Raw genomic sequence first — 21,944 nt, 5'->3', positions numbered from 1 at the left:
TGCATAAAAAATAACTCATTTGCTGTATTTGATATTAAGCAGCAAAATATAGTGATTTGAATATTTAGGAAAACATCAAACCAGATTATGTAAAAAAAAAAAAAAAAAAAAAAAAAAAAAAAAAATGAAATTAGAAAATATATATTTTCTGTTTATGAGTTTTGCCAATCAAAATTTTGTGGCAGAAATTGGGTGATTACCATGTAATTTTATTTTTGTTAAAATTCTTAAATTATTTGAATGTTTATTATAATTTCTAATTAGTGACTTGTTATCATCAAAATCCGCCCCAAAGAGTGTCCTTTCTTTTATTAGGTATCAAAATAGGTATTTCTATCTATATTAGCACTTATCAAGGCTAATAGGCAACTCGAGGATGAGAGTTCAAACGCGCACAGTAGTCAAATTTGGGAAAGAGGATGGAACAACTTTCTCTTCTGCCTCTCTCTCACCCTGTTTCTCTTCTCTCTATATTAGCACTTATCAAGTCCATTGAAAACAAATCGTTGGTCAAAGAAATATAATGAAAATTCTCAGAGTGAAAAAAAAAATGGGATTTTTACAAATCTGGTTTCCAAGTAATAGGAAACATGTACAGCTTCATTTTAACGACAAAATGTAAACTGTAGTAATGGTAATGAGAATGTTGAAGGAAATTGGCAAAAAATTGTTAGTCAAATGTTGATCAAATATTATAAGTTTGTGTGATATGCATGAAACGTTTAGAATATGATCTGCTCTCATGCTGAAAGCAAGTAGAGAAACATTGTGAAAAAATGATGTAAAGCTAAGCTAAGCAAACGACCAGTGAATGGAAATGTTTATTATAATGTATCAAGATGAACATATTATCATGAAAAAGCAAATCGAAATAGTGATAGTTATTTGGTGCTTATACGAAACAGGTATCAAGTATTGTCACCAGTGATTTTATTGATGTTAACAGTGCATGTCACTAAAAAATAATGATGGTAGCGAAATTAAGTTTTGTTAATTCTACCCAATATAAAATATATACGCAAAACAAAGTAAACAAAGTTACGGGTTAGTTAATGATAAGTTTAGGTTCGAGAAATAAGCAAAGGAAAAGAAAAAAAAAAGGTACATGTGTTTATATTGTGTAAAATGTTAGTCTGTAAATATTTCAAACTATCAACACTGGTATGTGTAAATCCTAGATACCTATTGTCATAAAGTACCACTTCTTGTTTGATATATCACTCTACATGTTCCCTGCAGCATCCCAGAGAGGTAAATGAGTGTCCACAAAATGAAATAAAACATAGTACTGGAAATAAAATAAAATAAGAATATGTCTGAAAAGAAATAAATGCTGTTTACTATATAAAAAGTTGTTTTCAAGTGTCAAATGGAATTGAATCTTATACAATGTTGGTGGATTATGAAATTGCATGAATGAAATAACATTGGAGAAATAAGAAAAAAGTTTATATATACAATATTTACAAATGTAAGATAAAAGGTGAAGAAGGGCCAAATCCGAGATCTATAAATCGTAAATTTTCAAAGTGAAAACAGTTATTTTTTTTTTTTTTTAGATCTGCTTTCCAAGTAATAGTAACCATGTACAGCTTCATTTTAAATGAAAACTGTACTAATGATAATGTTCATGGTGAAAGGAAATTGGAAAAAAATTAAAAATGTCAGAGGTAAAATGTTTGTGTGGTATGCATGAAACACGTGTAGAAAATGATCTCATGCTGAAAGTAAGAGAAACATAGCTAAAAAATTATGTAAACGCAATAGTAAAATCCTCATTTTTAGGAACATAGTGTGGGGTATGTTGTTTGTTTCAATTGAGAAAGGAAAGTTTAATTTTTAGAATTGGATGTTATAGATCACAAGTTTTATTACAATAAACATTGTGTTCTCTAATTATCAACCAAGTATATTTATTGATAAAAAAAGAAAAGTAATGGACATGTTTATTATAATTTATCAATATTAAATTGTTATCATGAAAAACCAATGGAAAGCGTGTTGGTTATTTCGTGTTCATAAGAAAAAACATCATGGGTTGTCACCAGTGATTTTATGTATGCTAACATTTCGCTGCAAATGTGGTAGCTAAATGTCTTTTTGGTTATTCTACACAAAATAAAATATATACACAAAACAAAGTAAAAGAAATGTCAGGGTTAGTTAATGATAAGCTTAGTACCAAGAAATAAGCACAGAATAAGGAAAAGAAAGATACATTTGTTGATATTGTGTCGATTGGTGAATTTGTTGGTTCATTTTGTTTTATGACATATCAACACTATATCAGGTTATTTCATGCCCAATCTAGTGACATTTTTTTTTCCTAGAATATATTTGTTTATTTAATGTTGGTTTCTATTTAACTCATAATTGGGACCCTAACAGGTACTACTACTCCAGATCAGAGTGGACCTGGTAGCAATAGCAATTAAATGGTGGCTTCACACTTCACAAAGCCCCATGTTTGGATACAGTTTATGGTCATATCTAGGACCTGGTGAATTTGTAAATAATTGAAACGATCAACACTGGCGAGTTAGAATTCTACATACCTATTGTTATATAGTACCAATTTATGTTTTACATATCACTCCACAACGTTGCTGCAGAATCCAGACAGTTGAAAGAGTCTCAAGAAACTGAAAAGCTATTTAGTACTCTTAAATAAAATAACATGCATAAAGAAATCCTAATATAAGACAATAGATGAAAAAGCAATAAAAATTTTGTGTGGAATCAAGTGAAAACAGTTTCTTTGTCAAAGAAATTGCATGAAGATTCTCAGAGACTTTTCCTTCCTCGTTCCCTTCCCTTTTATTGGAAGGAAACTTTCACAGTGGCTCAGAAGGTGGGCTGAGCACACTTCCTACAAAGGTGGGATGGGTAAATTTCTTTTTCATTTGGTTGCCTGGAGGACAGGCTTAGGCCCCCCCCCCAAAAAAAAGGTTGGAGCCAGGGAACTTCTCCTCCCAGAAGGGGGAGGGGGGGCCCGGGAAGGCTTCTCTTCCCATATTTTTTGTTTTGTGTAAGGTTGATCTCTTTCCAAAGGGAGTAAGAGGATATCCCTCTCTTAGGAGGAGACCGAAGGCTCCCTGGGCCTCCCATCCTCCTTCTGAGAGAAGTTCCCCGGCTTCCACATTCATTGCTCAGCCCGCCGTCCAGGCAATCAGAGTCTGATTGTCTGCCGTATATAAAAAGGCGATTTTAGCTTGTCAGGCGGTATGCTCTGCCTAGACCATTTTTCTTCCACCTGTTGACCTTCCCTCCCTGTCATACAATACGCTTAAACAGGATATTTTAATTTATGCAGATTCCATATAGACTTTTAGTTTCCCAGGGTGTATACCCTCCGTTGACCATTTATGTTTAAGAGTTTTCCTTGCCCCTTCTCTGCCCCAGAATGGGAAGGGAGCTCTTTCCCACTGTATGGGGGGGCGGCTTTCTTTTATGGTTATGTGGGGAGCCTTACCTTTACCCCCCTTAAGGTGGTAGGTCTTTTTTGTAAAATTGTTAGTCAAATGTTGATCAAATATTATAAGTTTTTGTGATATGCATGAAACATGTGCAGAATATGATCTGCTCTCATGCTGAAAGCAAGTAGAGAAACATTGTGAAAAAATGATGTAAACCTAAGCTAAGCAAACGACCAGTCAATGGAAATGTTTATTATAATGTATCAACAATAACACATTATCATAGTTATTTGGTGCTTATACGAAACAGGTATCAGGGATTGTCACCATTGATTTTATTTATGTTAACAGTGCATGTCACTACAAATAATGATGGTAGCGAAATTAAGTTTTGTTTATTCTACCTAATATAAAGTATATACACAAAACAAAGTAAACATCTGCTGAATTTGATATTAAGCAGCAAAATATTTCAAAACATAAAAATGTGAAACATAACATGAATACTCTCCATTGTCACTTGAAAACATTGGTCTTGGTAGGCAGTTTATTAGATGCTGAAATAGTGGTCTTGGTATGGTGTGCTTAATATTATTGTATGCAAAATTTAAAAACACAAAAGAGGGTACAATCAATATTGAAAAAGTAACATCTGTCACAGAAAATAGTAATTTATAAATATCAAAAGGAATATTATTCTGTACTTAAAATGTTAAACTTACTGTTAACAATAATTTAAAATGGTGATCAGGATGAGTCCAACAACTTAGTCCTTGAGCTTTCTTATTGGTCATAGTAAAAAGAAATTGTAGTCTTTCAAGTTTGTTGGTCGCATTGGGATTCTTGGAATGTATCAACAGATTCCTGCATATGAATCTTTGTTAATTTCACACAATACAAAATATATATACAAAACAAAGTAAAGCATAGTATAGGGTTAGTTGTGTCCTCTAATTATCAACCAACTATTGCTAAAAAGAGAAAAGCACTGGAAATGTTTCTTATAATGTATCAATATTGAATTGTTCTCATGAAACACAAATCGAAATAGTGATAGTTATTTGGCGCTTATAAGAAACAGGTATCAGGGATTTTGGTGTATCAGATGTTTTTACAGTGAACTTAACTTTCAAGAAACAAATTGGTATGCAATGACATAGGCTAAGAATCTTAGACAAAATATATTCAAATGAAAAAAAATGTTGAACACTTATAACTTTGTATGGACTCTCAAAAACATTTGTAAAAAATGTGTAAACAAATGTAAAAAAAAATGATCCGCTCTACTTGATGACATCAAGCACAGTAATATTTTAGTGAAGAAAATATGAAATTGATGTTCAGTGATTAGTTTGGATGAATGAGAAAATGTAATTGTTTGATGCATAAAAATAACTCATTTGCTGTATTTAATATTAAGCAGCAAAATATAGTGATTTGAATATTTAGGAAAACATCAAACCAGATTATGTAAAAAAAAAAAGATGAAATTAGAAAATATATATTTTATGCTTATGAGTTTTGCCAATTAAAATGTTGTGGCAGAAATTGGGTGATTACCAAGTAATTTTATTTTGGTAAAATTCTTAAATTATTTCAATGTTTATTATAATTTCTAATTAGTGACTTGTTATCATCAAAATCCGCCCCAAAGAGTGTCCTTTCTTTTATTAGGTATCAGAATAGGTATCCAGATTTCTACTTCTATACAAATGTGATATTGTAGTACAGTAAATGTCAAATTGTTTTTCAAGTATTAGTTTGTAACGTTTGTACTGACTTCATCAGATGTCATGTAAGGAACTGAATTCTATTTAAGACTTTATCTGAAGTGTTTTTATTTTGGTAGATCATGTGTGATTACACTGTAGTAATTGCGCTGATAGCATGTTAACTACAAATGACAAAAGTGAAATCAATTTCTGATTCAGCTACACAATATAAACTAAAGGAAATCAAATTTGCAAAATAAAAGAAAAATGTAGTTATGGGTTAGTTTGGAGTTAGAATAAAAAGCCAACAAAACAGTTAGTTTATATTGTGTAGACTGTTTAATTAACTTTTTTCATTTCTGATAGTATTGAGAGTGGTCAATGAAAACCTTAATTTCTGACAAAATACTGTAATTTTCTTGGATACCCATTCATAAAAAGTACCTTTTTTGTGAAAAAAAAAAACACTCCCCAGATCACCTTCACCACCTAAAACACAAAAACAAAAATATCTTTATTCTTCAAATATTGTGGTTGACTGGAGGGCGGGCTGAGCACTCCCAAAAAGGTAGGAGCCGGGGAACTTCTCCTCCCAGAAAGGGGGCCCGGGAAGGCTTCCCTGTCCCCATATTTTTTTTTTTTTTGTGTAAGGTTGATCTCTTTCCGAATGGAGTAAGCGGAACCGACAGGGGGGGGTCAATCAACCATACAAAAGGATATCTATCTCTTAGTTGAAAGAGGGAAGGTCTCCCTGTCCTCCCATACCCCTTCTGAGAGAAGTTTCCCCAGCTCTCAGCTTTGGGGGGGGGGGGGTAGGAGGGCTTAGCACGCCCTCAAGGCAAATAGTCTGACTGTCTGCCTTATATAAAAAGGCGATTTTAGCTGGTCAGGTGGTATGACCTGCATTGACTATTTTTCCTCCACCTGTTGACCTTCCTTAATATTTATTTTTAATAATAAACACATTTTATTTTAATATTAATATTTATTTGTAATAATAAACACATTATATTATTTTAAATATTAATATTTATTTTTAATAATAAACACATATTATGTTAAATATTAATATTTATTTATAATAATAAACACATTTTATTCTACTTTAAATATTAATATTTATTTTTAATAATAAAAACAATTTTATTTGAATATTAATATGTATTTTTAATAATAAACACATTTTTATTTTAATATTAATATTTATTTTTAATAATGAACACATTTTATTATTTTAAATATTATTATTTATTTTTAATAATAAACACATTTTATGTTATTTTTAATATTAATACTTATTGTTAATAATAAACACCTTTTATTATTGTAAATGTTAATATTTATTTTTAATAATAAACACTTATTTTATTTTAAATATTAATATTAATTTTTAATAATAAACACATGTTATTTTATTTTAAATATTAATATTTACTTTTAATAATAAACACATGTTATTATTTTAAATATTAATATTTATTGTTAATAATAAGCACATTTTATAATTTTAAATAGTAATATTTATATTCATTAAACACATTTTATTTTATATTAAATATTAATATTTATTGTTATTAATGAACACATATTTTAAATATTAATAATTATTTTTAATACTAACTTATTTTATTATTGTAAATGTTAATATTTATTTTTAATAATTATTGTTATTTAATAATAATATCTTTTTTTTTACTAAAAAATAAAAAAAAAAAGACTCGCCATTAGTGGACGGTCAAAAGACAAATATATAACAAATAAATGTTAGCAAAGGCAAGATAAGTTACTTTTCTATCCAACTGGATATATTTTTTGTGTTTTTATTCAATGTAACATATTTATTCAGCTCGAAAAACATACAGTGTTTAGCGATGTATTCGAAAAATGTACATGGGGGGGGGTTCGTGAATTAAAAAAAAAAACGATAGTCTAAAATATTATTTTCGATTTATTGGAAAGAACATAAAATTTCACATTGACCCTGAAAATATCGTAAAAATAGAATCAATAGAAAAATTTTGATAGATTTTAAAATTTAAAAAATTGTAAAATATTGAGTTCGGAAAATTCATTAGTTTAAAAAAAAAATATTTGGGTTTGTATTACTGTACACGTAGATTCAAAAAAGTTGTCAAAAGACAAATATATAACAAATAAATGTTATCAAAGGCAAGATAAGTTACTTTTCTATCCAACTGGATATATTTTTTGTGTTTTTATTCAATGTAACATATTTATTCAGCTCGAAAAACATACAGTGTTTACCGATGTATTCGAAAAATTCCACCCGTTGTTTACAAAGCCATTTGCCGGAAGTGACGGTTTTTTTTTATATAAGTTTTATTCAAACAGGCTTTATTTGAACTTAATGGACTTTTTTTTGTATTTATTAACTGTTTTATTCTTTATGGACTCTTTTTCGAACATCGAAATTTAAAATTAGTTTTATTTAAAAAAAAAAAAAAAGACGGTGTTGTTTTTTTAATTGAATTCTACACTTTTTCAACAAACTGTTACAGACATAATGGACTACCCCCAACAAAAAACTGCGAATAAAATATATAAAACTCGTAATTTCTGGTTTTAAAGTGGGTTGTTTATTTTCCTTATGAAATATACTTCCAAAATAAACTATTACAGTCGTTTAAAACATAATAGAAGTATTATTTTTTATTTTTTAAAAACAATGTTTACAAAATGTCTAAGCGCGTTTATCTCGACAACTTCCGGTTTCGCCGCCGGCCGGCTGCGAATAGCATTTTAGAATAGCCGCAGCCGGCTGCGAATAGTCACTTTGTTGCCAGAATTTATCGAATTTTTATTTTTTAATAGCGTTTTCTTAAAACGAATAGAAAAATAATTTCCCATGAAAAAAAAAAGAAAATGCTATTAAAAAATATAAAAAAAATTAAAAAAAAAAAAAAAAAATTCTGTAAACATTGTAAAAAAAAAGTTCTATAAATAAAAAGAAAGCAGTGTAAAATACGTACGTAAAATAAAAAACACACCGAATGGTTTTAAAATGAAAGTGTGTGAGAGAGAGAGGGGGGGGGGAGAAAGCGGTGTATATTGAAGTTAGTTCCTAACCAAAAGCGGTGCATTCGCCATTAGTGGACGTTGACGTCACGTCACGTGACATGACTAAGCGTTTTCAAACGAATAGAAAAATAGAAAGAGGGTGATAGAGAAAGTGAGAGAGAGAGAGAGAGAGTAAGTGTGAGAGAGAGAGACGGTGTTTTACTCCTCCCCCCCTTCCAGCTTAAGAGGTATGAGGTCACGTGGTAATATACAAAATGGCTAATTATTTTATATTACATAAATATTAAGATATTTTTAATATCGTCTAATATTTTGAAAGTTGAATTTTTTTATTCCTGTACATTTTTCGTTAAAACTCTTGTATAAATAATATTTTTAACCAGGTAATCACGATGGAAACATTGGCATAAAGTTAAATAATAGATATAACTAAGGCGGAGAGAAAAATGCAAAAGTAGCGAAGACAGAAGTTGTTATTTACAATTGTTCGCCATTAGTGGTCGTTGACGTCACGTCACGTGACATGACTAAACGTTTTTTTTTTTTACGTATGAATTACATTGGATCATTCAAGAATTACGTAATAAAAAGCATTACAATGACAGTTTTTTTTGGGCCCCCCTTGGAGATAACTGATACGTTTACCCCTTTCTCCTCGTCCGTTTGAAGTGAAATTTCGATATTTGTCATCCGGGATACGGGGCTTCGATATGATACCAAATTTATCAAGTCTGGTTGTGTCTTTCAAAAGTTTTAGCGTTACATACAAACATACAAACTCACAGATTTTTGTCTTTTATATATATAGAAGATAGAAGAAGATGTAGTGGCCTTTTCCTAGATACCTATTTTTATAATTGTTTCAGTACATTGCTACAAAATGTGACATTTGTTGGCGTTTGTAAAAAAAATCATGAATGTGCTTATATCCAAAAAAAGAAAATATCAGTGCACAGTATTGAAAGTGTTTGACATTCAAAAGTCTGTAACATTTCTACTAACTTCATAAGATGTCATGTGAGAAACTGAATTGAATATCAAGACATTATCTGAAGCGTTTTTATTTTGGTGTAACGTATGTGTTTACAGTGAACCTTAACTTTTAATAAACAGATTGGTATGCAATGACATAGGCTAGGAATCTTTGACAAAATATATATAAATTGGAAAAATGTGTGAACAAATGAAAAAAAAATTATCCGCTCCACTTGATGACATCAAGCACAGTAATATTTTAGTGAAGAAAATATAAAATTGATGTTCAGTGATTAGTTTGGATGAATGAGAAAATGTAATTGTTTGATGCATAAAAAATAACTCATTTGCTGTATTTGATATTAAGCAGCAAAATATAGTGATTTGAATATTAAGGAAAACATCAAACCAGATTATGTAAAAAAAAAAAGATGAAATTAGAAAATATATATTTTCTGTTTATGAGTTTTGCCAATCAAAATTTTGTGGCAGAAATTGGGTGATTACCATGCAATTTTATTTTGGTAAAATTCTTAAATTATTTCAATGTTTATTATAATTTCTTATTAGTGACTTGTTATCATCAAAATCCGCCCCAAAGAGTGTCCTTTCTTTTATTAGGTATCAGAATAGGTATCCAGATTTCTACTTCTATACAAATATGATATTGTAGTACAGTAAATGTCAAATTGTTTTTCAAGTATTAGTTTGTAACGTTTGTACTGACTTCATCAGATGTCATGTAAGAAACTGAATTCTATGTAAGAAGACTTTATCTGAAGTGTTTTTATTTTGGTATATCATGTGTGATTACACTGTAGTAATTGCGCTGAAAGCATGTTAATTACAAATGACAAAAGTTAAATCAATTTCTTATTCAGCTACACAATATAAACTAAAGGAAATCAAATTTGCAAAATAAAAGAAATATGTAGTTATGGGTTAGTTTGGAGTTAGAATAAAAAGCCAACAAAACAGTTAGTTTGTATTGTGTAGATTGTTCATTTCTGATAGTATTGAGAGTCGTCAATGAAAATCTTAATTTCTGACAAAATACTGAATGTTTCTCGGATACCCATTCGTAAAAAGTACCTTTTTTGGAAAAAAAACAAAAAAAAAACACTCCCCGGATCACCTTCACCACCTTAAAAAAAAAAAAAAACTTTATTTTTCAAAAAATGTGCACATTGTTAGTGTAAAAAACAGATTCGCACCACTTGATGAAATCAAGCATAGTAATATTTTAGTAAAGAAAATATGAAATTGATTTTCAGTAATTAGTTTGAATGAATATCAGAAAATGTAATTGTTTGATGCATAAGAAAGAACTCATCTGCTGAATTTGATATTAAGCAGCAAAATATTTCCAAACATAAAAATGTGAAACATAACATGAATACTCTCCGTTGTCACTTGAAAACATTGATCTTGGTAGGAAGTTTATTAGATACTGAAATTGTGGTCTTGGTATGGTGTGTTTAATATTATTGTATGCAAAATGTAAAAACACAAAAGAGGGTACAATCAATATTGAAAAAGTAACATCTGTCACAGAAAATAGTAATTTGTAAATATCAAAAGAAAGATTATTCTGTACTTAAAATGTTTAACTTACTGTTAACAATAATTTAAAATGGTGATCAGGATGAGTCCAACAACTTAGTCCTTGAGCTTTCTTATTGGTCATAGTAAAAAGAAATTGTAGTCTTTCAAGTTTGTTGGTCGCATTGGGATTCTTGGAATGTATCAACAGATTCCTGCATATGAATCTTTGTTAATTCCACACAATACAAAATATATATACAAAACAAAGTAAAGCAAAGTATAGGGTTAGTTGTGTCCTCTAATTATCAACCAAGTATATGTATTGATAAAAAGATAAAAGCAATGGAAATGTTTATTACAATGTATCAATATTAAATTTTTATCATGAACAACAAATCGAAATAATGATAGATATTTTGTGCTTATACGAAACTGGAATCAAGGATTGTCACCTGTGATTTTATATATGTCAATAGTGCATGCCACTACAAATGATATTAGCCAAATTAAGTTTTGTTTATTTCACCCAATATAAAATATATACACAAAATGCAGTAAACAAAGTTTAGGTTTAGTTAATGATAAGTTTAGGTTCGAGAAATAAGCAAAGAAAAGAAAAAAAGATACATTTGTTTATAGTGTGTAAATTGTAAGTTTGTAAATATTTAAAACTATCCACACTGGTATGTGGAAATTCTAGATACCTATTGTTATAAAGTTCCAATTCGTGTTTGATATATCACTCTACATGTTCCCTGTTGCACCCCAAAGATGTAAATGATTATCGAGAAAGTGAAATGAAACAGTATTTGAAATAAAATAAAATAGAAACAAATGCTGATGCTTACTATATAAAACACTGTGTTCAATGGAATTGAGCCTTATACAATATTGGTGGAATAAAAAAGTTCATTTTTTTAATTCAATTTAAGAAATGAGCAAAAATTTGATATTTAAAATATTTGGCATGAAGAAAAAGAAATATAAGATAAAAGGTGATAAAGCAGTAAGAATCATGTGCTGAATTCAATTAAAAACAAATATGATTGTCAAAGAAATATCATGAAAATTTTGTAAGTGAAAAAAATTATTTTTTGATATATTTGGTTTCGAAGTATTAAGAAACATGTACAACTTCATTTTAAAGACAAAACGAATACTGTACTAATGATAATGACAATGGTGAAAGGAAATTGGAAAAAAATATATCAGAGGTAAAATGTTGGTCACATATACGTTTGTGTGGTATGCATGAAACACGTGTAGAAAATTATATTTTCTGATGCTGAAAGTAAGAAGAGAAACATTGTTAAAAAATGATCTAAAAGGCAATAGTAAAATCCTCATTTTTAGTGTGGGATATGTTGTTTGTTTCAATTGAGAAAGGAAACTTTAATTTATACAATTCGATGTTATAGATCACAAGTTTTATTACAATAAACATTGTGTTCTTTAATTATCAACCAGTATATTTATTGATAAAAAGAGAAAAGTAATGGACATGTTTATTTGAGAGACGCTCAAGGGTACAAAAATAAGAATTGTCCCAGTCGTGAAGGATTTCTCCTCCACCGAAAGAGAACAAGAAATGGAAGTGCGGCATCCGAAGAACAGATGCTGCACTTTGATCCTGACCAAAAGGCCAAGAGTAGCGGTGAACCCGTGGAAAAAGAAAGGGAAAACAGGCAGCTGTAAACGACGAAAAGAAGAGAAAAAAAGATAAGATCGTAGCTTATGGTGGAAGAACGTGATGACGTTAAATTGGCTATGACAGCCCGTGGGTGGCGAGGATACCAATGAAATTCCGATCTACAAAGCAAACAGTCGCCGAACAGCGGGGCGACACGTGACCCTATTGAAAAGACGCGTGGCCTTTGTGGAATCGGATTCAGCTGTTTTTATGTCCTCTCAAAAATAATTAAGTAAGGCATCTCTGTTTTTATGTCCTGTCAAGTTCCATTAGGGAACAACCGAATGCCAACAGAGAAAGAAAGACAGCTCCTTTTTTGGGTATAGACCGCCTGGCGAAGATCTGACGGACAGTGATCCCTTAATTCTGATTGGCCAACGACCTGAAACGGGAAGGGACCCAGTCCACGCCCCCACAATATAAGCAGCGAGCCTTGAGAGAGTAAGAGAGAGAGCCTTGCTTCCTTGGGTCCGACGAACGTAGATTCCCCCATCGATTGACCCCGTCACGTAGATAATTGAGTTGTCTGTCGGAGAGAGAGAAGAGAAAACCTCGCAGTTAACAAGTGGCCAGTCCCTAACTAAACAGCTAACTGCGATTGTACCCTGATTGAATACAAAGAAGTTTAAACAAAAAGAAACGCTTATTGACTTGGTCCCTTCAATTGTTTTTGCATGACAAGTCTGTTTTAGGAAACCGGCCGTGACATCATCGCTGAGGAAACATCAGAACCGACAACCGGGGTCATTCCACCACTGGACGACGCGCGGGTGACGTAAGTTTCACATATTATAATTTATCAATATTAAATTGTTATCATGAAAAACCAATGAATGTTATTTGGTGTTTTTGAAAAACAGCTACCAATGATTGTAACCAGTGATTTTTGTGTATGCTAACAGTGCAAATGTGGTGGTGAAATGAATTTTTGTTTATTCTTCACAATATGAAATATATACACAAAACTAAAACATAATTTACGGTTAGTTAATGATAAGTTTAGGTTAGAGAATTAAGTAAAATTATAGATACCTATTGTTATAAAGCACCAATTCATGTTTGGTATATCAATCTACATGTTCCTTGTAGCACCCCAGAGAGGTAAATGAGTGTCAACAAAATGAAATAAAACATAGTATTTGAAATAAAATGAAAAAGTGCTTGAAAAGTGAAATATGCTGATGTTTACTATCTAAAACATTGCGTTCAATGCAATTGAAACTTATACTATATTGGTGGACTAAGAATTAAAGAAATAAAATTTAAGAAATTAGCAAAAAATTGATATATAAAATATTTGGCATGAAGAAAAACAAATATAAGACAAAAGGGGAAAAAGCAGTAACAATCATGTGCTGAAGTTCATTGAAAACAAATCGTTTGTCAAAGAAATATAATGAAAATTCTCAGAGTGAAAAAAAAATGGGATTTTTACAAATCTGGTTTCCAAGTAATAGGAAACATGTACAGCTTCATTTTAAAGACAAAATGTAAACTGTACTAATGGTAATGAGAATGTTGAAGGAAATTGGCAAAAAATTGTTAGTCAAATGTTGATCAAATATTATAAGTTTGTGTGATATGCATGAAACGTGTAGAATATGATCTGCTCTCATGCTGAAAGCAAGTAGAGAAACATTGTGAAAAAATGATGTAAAGCTAAGCTAAGCAAACGACCAGTGAATGGAAATGTTTATTATAATGTATCAAGATGAACATATTATCATGAAAAAGCAAATCGAAATAGTGATAGTTATTTGGTGCTTATACGAAACAGGTATCAAGTATTGTCACCAGTGATTTTATTGATGTTAACAGTGCATGTCACTAAAAATAATGATGGTAGCGAAATTAAGTTTTGTTAATTCTACCCAATATAAAATATATACGCAAAACAAAGTAAACAAAGTTACGGGTTAGTTAATGATAAGTTTAGGTTCGAGAAATAAGCAAAGGAAAAGAAAAAAAAAAGGTACATGTGTTTATATTGTGTAAAATGTTAGTCTGTAAATATTTCAAACTATCAACACTGGTATGTGTAAATCCTAGATACCTATTGTCATAAAGTACCACTTCTTGTTTGATATATCACTCTACATGTTCCCTGCAGCATCCCAGAGAGGTAAATGAGTGTCCACAAAATGAAATAAAACATAGTACTGGAAATAAAATAAAATAAGAATATGTCTGAAAAGAAATAAATGCTGTTTACTATATAAAAAGTTGTTTTCAAGTGTCAAATGGAATTGAATCTTATACAATGTTGGTGGATTATGAAATTGCATGAATGAAATAACATTGGAGAAATAAGAAAAAAGTTTATATATACAATATTTACAAATATAAGATAAAAGGTGAAGAAGGGCCAAATCCGAGATCTATAAATCGTAAATTTTCAAAGTGAAAACATTTATTTTTTTTTTTTAGATTTGCTTTCCAAGTAATAGTAACCATGTACAGCTTCATTTTAAATGAAAACTGTACTAATGATAATGTTCATGGTGAAAGGAAATTGGAAAAAAAATAAAAATGTCAGAGGTAAAATGTTTGTGTGGTATGCATGAAACACGTGTAGAAAATGATCTCATGCTGAAAGTAAGAGAAACATAGCTAAAAAATTATGTAAACGCAATAGTAAAATCCTCATTTTTAGGAACATAGTGTGGGGTATGTTGTTTGTTTCAATTGAGAAAGGAAAGTTTAATTTTTAGAATTGGATGTTATAGATCACAAGTTTTATTACAATAAACATTGTGTTCTCTAATTATCAACCAAGTATATTTATTGATAAAAAAAGAAAAGTAATGGACATGTTTATTATAATTTATCAATATTAAATTGTTATCATGAAAAACCAATGGAAAGCGTGTTGGTTATTTGGTGTTCATAAGAAAAAACATCATGGGTTGTCACCAGTGATTTTATGTATGCTAACATTTCACTGCAAATGTGGTAGCGAAATGTCTTTTTGGTTATTCTACACAAAATAAAATTTATACACAAAACAAAGTAAAAGAAATGTCAGGGTTAGTTAATGATAAGCTTAGTACCAAGAAATAAGCACAGAAAAAGGAAAAGAAAGATACATTTGTTGATATTGTGTCGATTGGTGAATTTGTTGGTTCATTTTGTTTTATGACATATCAACACTATATCAGGTTATTTCATGCCAAATCTAGTGACATTTTTTTTTCCTAGAATATATTTGTTTATTTAATGTTGGTTTCTATTTAACTCATAATTGGGACCCTAACAGGTACTACCACTCCAGATCAGAGTGAACCTGGTAGCAATAGCAATTAAATGGTGGCTTCACACTTCACAAAGCCCCATGTTTGGATACAGTTTATGGTCATATCCAGGACCTGGTGAATTTGTAAATAATTGAAACGATCAACACTGGCGAGTTAGAATTCTACATACCTATTGTTATAAAGTACCAATTTATGTTTTACATATCACTCCACAATGTTGCTGCAGAATCCAGACAGTTGAAAGAGTCTCAAGAAACTGAAAAGCTATTTAGTACTCTTAAATAAAATAACATGCATAAAGAAATCCTAATATAACACAATAGATGAAAAAGCAATAAAAATTTTGTGTGGAATCAAGTGAAAACAGTTTCTTTGTCAAAGAAATTGCATGAAGATTCTCAGAGACTTTTCCTTCCTCGTTCCCTTCCCTTTTGGTGGAAGGAAACTTTCACAGTGGCTCAGAAGGTGGGCTGAGCACACTTCCTACAAAGGTGGGATGGGTAAATTTCTTTTTCAGTTGGTTGCCTGGAGGACAGGCTTAGCCCCCCCCCAAAAAAAAAGGTTGGAGCCGGGGAACTTCTCCTCCCAGAAGGGGGAGGGGGGCCCGGGAAGGCTTCTCTTCCCATATTTTTTGTTTTGTGTAAGGTTGATCTCTTTCCAAAGGGAGTAAGAGGATATCCCTCTCTTAGGAGGAGAGCGAAGGCTCCCTGGGCCTCCCATCCTCCTTCTGAGAGAAGTTCCCCGGCTTCCACATTCATTGCTCAGCCCGCCGTCCAGGCAATCAGAGTCTGATTGTCTGCCGTATATAAAAAGGCGATTTTAGCTTGTCAGGCGGTATGCTCTGCGTTGACCATTTTTCTTCCACCTGTTGACCTTCCCTCCCTGCTACGCAGATTAGGGAAGGGCTGAAGGGGTGATTTGCTTTTATTTTTTACCCCTCGGTATAGGGAGGTGACTGATCATCCAACCAACTAAGGGGATGGGGCAGGAAGTCTACCCTCTACTGCCTTAGGGAGGGAGTATTTTTTTTTTTTTAAGTTTGCCCGGAGGGGAGATGGGCAACCTCCCTGCACTTGGGGACGGGGGGTCATGACCTTATTCGCACGGAGGAAATAGGGGTCTGAAGTAAACTTGAGTGTAGTGTAAACCTGTTTATTAGACCAGCTTGCTTTAGCTCTCTTTATCTTTTTAAGTTTTGCCATCTGATGATGTGTATAAAAAGGCTCTTTTAGTTTCCCAGGGTGTATATCCTCCGTTGACCATTTATGTTTAAGAGTTTTCCTTGCCCCTTCTCTGCCCCAGAATGGGAAGGGAGCTCTTTCCCACTGTATGGGGGGGGGGCGGCTTTCTTTTATGGTTATGTGGGAAGCCTTACCTTTACCCCCCTTAAGGTGGTAGGTCTTTTTTGTAAAATTGTTAGTCAAATGTTGATCAAATATTATAAGTTTGTGTGATATGCATGGAACATGTGCAGAATATGATCTCATGCTGAAAGCAAGTAGAGAAACATTGTGAAAAAATGATGTAAACCTAAGCTAAGCAAACGACCAGTCAATGGAAATGTTTATTATAATGTATCAACAATGAAGAAAATATGAAATTGATGTTCAGTGATTAGTTTGGATGAATGAGAAAATGTAATTGTTTGATGCATAAAAAATAACTCATTTGCTGTATTTGATATTAAGCAGCAAAATATAGTGATTTGAATATTAAGGAAAACATCAAACCAGATTATGTAAAAAGTAAAAAAGATGAAATTAGAAAATATATATTTTATGTTTATGAGTTTTGCCAATCAAAATTTTGTGGCAGAAATTGGGTGATTACCAAGTAATTTTATTTTGGTAAAATTCTTCAATTATTTCAATGTTTATTATAATTTCTAATTAGTGACTTGTTATCATCAAAATCCGCCCCAAAGAGTGTCCTTTCTTTTATTAGGTATCAGAATAGGTATCCAGATTTCTACTTCTATACAAATGTGATATTGTAGTACAGTAAATGTCAAATTGTTTTTCAAGTATTAGTTTGTAACGTTTGTACTGACTTCATCAGATGTCATGTAAGGAACTGAATTCTATTTAAGACTTTATCTGAAGTGTTTTTATTTTGGTAGATCATGTGTGATTACACTGTAGTAATGGCGCTGATAGCATGTTAACTACAAATGACAAAAGTTAAATCAATTTCTGATTCAGCTACACAATATAAACTAAAGGAAATCAAATTTGCAAAATAAAAGAAAAATGTAGTTATGGGTTAGTTTGGAGTTAGAATAAAAAGCCAACAAAACAGTTAGTTTGTATTGTGTAGATTGTTTAATTAACTGTGTTCATTTCTGATAGTATTGAGAGTGGTCAATGAAAACCTTAATTTCTGACAAAATACTGTAATTTTCTTGGATACCCATTCGTAAAAAGTACCTTTTTTGTGAAAAAAAAAGAACACTCCCCAGATCACCTTCACCACCTAAAACACAAAAACAAAAATATCTTTATTCTTCAAATATTGTGCACATTGTTAATGTATAAAACAGATCCGCACCACTTGGTGAAATCAAGAACAGTAATATTTTAGTAAAGAAAATATATAATTGATTTTCAGTAATTAGTTTGAATGAATACCAGAAAATGTAATTGTTTGATGCATAAGAAAGAACTGACTGTTTTTAATTTCGTTTCCTTTTAATTTCATTTTTGTCCAATCCAATCTGAAGGAGGCGGGTGGTATACCCTGCGTTGTACAGTTATTTTTAAGACTCTCTCCAGCATGTATGTAACACAAAGGGTTTTTCCATGGCGCATTTCGCATTCTTTTCCTTCTGGGAAAAGTTTCGTAATCATGTCTGAATGATAAGTCAGAATTGTTAATGTTGGCTCAGTGTTTTATTCTTATAATCTGTTGAACAAAGAATCAATCAGACTGTCTGTGTGTGTCGGTGTATATGAGAAGTTTATTTTAGATCCCCAGGGGTTAGACCGTGTGTGGACCATATATTTTTAAGAATTTTCCTTTCTCGTTCCCTTCCCATCTTGGGGAAGGAAACTTTTTTTTATGGTGGCTCAGAAGGTTTGCTGAGCACTCTTCCCACAAAGGTGGGATGGGTAAATTTTTTTTTTATTTGGTTGACTGGAGGGCGCGCTGAGCACTCCCAAAAAGGTAGGAGCCGGGGAACTTCTCCTCCCAGAAAGGGGGCCCGGGAAGGCTTTCCTCTTTCCCCATATTTTTTTTTTTTGTGTGTAAGGTTGATCTCTCTCCGAATGGAGTAAGCGGAACCGACAGGGGGGGGGTCAATCAACCATACAAAAGGATATCTATCTCTTAGTTGAAAGAGGGAAGGTCTCCCGGTCCTCCCATACCCCTTCTGAGAGAAATTTCCCCAGCTCTCAGCTTTGGGGGGGGGGGGGGTGTAGGAGGGCTTAGCCCGCCCTCAAGGCAAATAGTCTGACTATCTGCCTTATATAAAAAGGCGATTTTAGCTGGTCAGGCGGTATGACCTGCGTTGACTATTTTTCCTCCACCTGTTGACCTTCCCTCCCTGTAAGAGGGAGCCGTGCTACGCAGATTAGGGAAGGGCTGAAGGGGTGATTTGTTTTTTTTTTACCCCTCGCTATAGGGAGGTGGCAGTCATCCAACCAAAGAAGGGGATCAAGCAGGGAGTATTCTCTCTCCTGCATTAGGGAGGGGGTTCTTTTCTTTTTAAGTGTGCCCGTTTTAATAATAAACACATTTTATTATTTTAAATATTAATATTTATTTTTAATAATAAACACATTTTATTTTAATATTAATATTTATTTTTAATAATAAAAACAATTTATTATTTTAAATATTAATAGTTATTTTTAATAATAAACACATTTTATTTTAAATATTAATATTTATTTATAATAATAAACACATTTTATTCTACTTTAAATATTAATATTTATTTTTAATAATAAAAACATTTTTATTTGAATATTAATATGTATTTTTAATAATAAAAACATTTTTATTTGAATATTAATATGTATTTTTAATAATAAACACATTTTTATTTTAATATTAATATTTATTTTTAATAATGAACACATTTTATTATTTTAAATATTATTATTTATTTTTAATAATAAACACATTTTATTTTATTTTTAATATTAATATTTATTTTTAATAATAAACACCTTTTATTATTTTAAATGTTAATATTTATTATTAATAATAAACATTTATTTTATTTTAAATCTTAATATTTATTTTTAATAATAAACACATGTTATTTTATTTTAAATATTAATATTTATTTTTAATAATAAACACAATTTATTATTTTAAATATTATAAATATATATTTAATAATAAACACATTTTATTATTTTAAATATTAATATTTATTGTTAATAATAAACACATTTTATAATTTTAAATAGTAATATTTATATTCATTAATAAACACATTTTATTTTATATTAAATATTAATATATATTTTTATTAATGAACACATATTTAAAATATTAATAATTATTTTATAATAATAAACACATTTTATTATTTGAAATGTTAATATTTATTTTTAATAATAAACACATTTTATTATTTTAAATAAATATTAATATTTATTTTTAATAATAAACACATTTTATTAATTTAAATGTTAATATTTATTTTTAATAATAAACACATTTTATATTATTTTAAGCAATATAGGAAATTTTAAAAGTAAAACAATATTTGTTTAATAGTAATAATTTGGAGTATGCTGAAAACGAATATCCCATTGAATTTTGTCACAAAAAGGTAGTTTTCGGGATATTAATCCATGTACTTCTTTATGTTATAAGTGGTGGGGCGTGGGCCTGGTGGGCATTCCTATACGCGCAAACACGAGCATTTAATAATAACTTTATTACTGTATGTTATTTTTACTGTTTATGTGTCAATTTTATCGACTTTTTCTTTTATTAAATTGAAATATTATATATATGAAATATTGAAATTATTCTTATATCGAATATTGAAATAAAAGACATTACTACACATTTAATAATAATATCTTCTTTTTTTTTTACTGTTTATGTCTCACTTTTATCAACTTTTTCTTTTTTAATAGCATATTCTTTAAATGAATAGAAAAATAATTTCCCAACTTTTAGACCCCGGTTATTTGGCTGATAGTCGATAAAACTGATTAAAAGAGAGATAATATTAATAAATGTGCAGTAATGTATTTTATTTAAATATTCATGAACATTAACGTTGTCATATAAAAAGAAAATGCTAATAAAAAGTATATAAAAAAGTAAAAAAAAAAATTTAGAAAACATGGAAACAAAATATTTTTACAAAAAAATAGTAGCATTGAGTTAAATAAATAACTGTTGCCAGAATTTATCGAATTTTTATTTTTTAATAGCATTTTCTTAAAACGAATAGAAAAATAATTTCCCATGAAAAAAAAAAGAAAATGCTATTAAAAAGTATAAAAAAAATGTAAAAAAAAAAAAAAATTCTGTAAACATGGAAAAAAAAATATTTGTACCCAAAAAGTATAAGCATATAAGTTAAATAAATAACTGTTGCCAGAAGTATTTGCAATAAAGTGTATTGTATAATCCGAAAAATATTAGCATATGAAATAAATAAATAAATTTTATTAAGTTCTATAAATAAAAAGAAAGCAGTCAATATCTAAAATATATAAATATAATAAAAATTACTGAGATAAAAATATAAAAATACATACGTAAAATCAAAAACACACCGACTGGTTTTAAAGAGGGTGATAGAGAAAGTGAGAGAGAGAGAGAGAGAAGAGAGAGAGAGAGAAGAGAAAGATGTAAGTGGTCACGTGGTAATGATACATTATAGGTAATTGCTGTTTGGTTTTTAGCTTAAATATAACGATGTTAATGTTTGAAGCCAAATCTTTCAGCATAAAAAGCCAAATTCATAGACATAACCACATGTTTTAGATTTAAAAAGGCCAAAAAAGTCAAATTTTAACTTGTTCTTTAATAATTACTATTAAACAAATATTGTTTTACTTTTAAAGGGTCCTGTATTTTTTTTAGAATAATAAAATTTGTTTATTAATGAAAAATCGAATCAGCACAAAAATTAACTGTTCCCATAGTAACCAAAAGCGGTGTATAGTGAAGTTAGTTCCTTTTAGAATAATAAAATTTGTTTATTAATGAAAAATCGAATCAGCACAAAAATTAACTGTTCCCATAGTAACCAAAAGCGGTGTATAGTGAAGTTAGTTCCTTTTAGAATAATAAAATTTGTTTATTAATGAAAAATCGAATCAGCACAAAAATTAACTGT

This window comes from Euprymna scolopes, chromosome 4, assembly GCF_053919585.1.
Source record: "Euprymna scolopes isolate OS-2025 chromosome 4, ASM5391958v1, whole genome shotgun sequence".
In the NCBI taxonomy this organism is placed as follows: Eukaryota; Metazoa; Mollusca; class Cephalopoda; order Sepiida; family Sepiolidae; genus Euprymna; species Euprymna scolopes.
Note: the sequence above shows the minus strand (reverse complement) of the source record.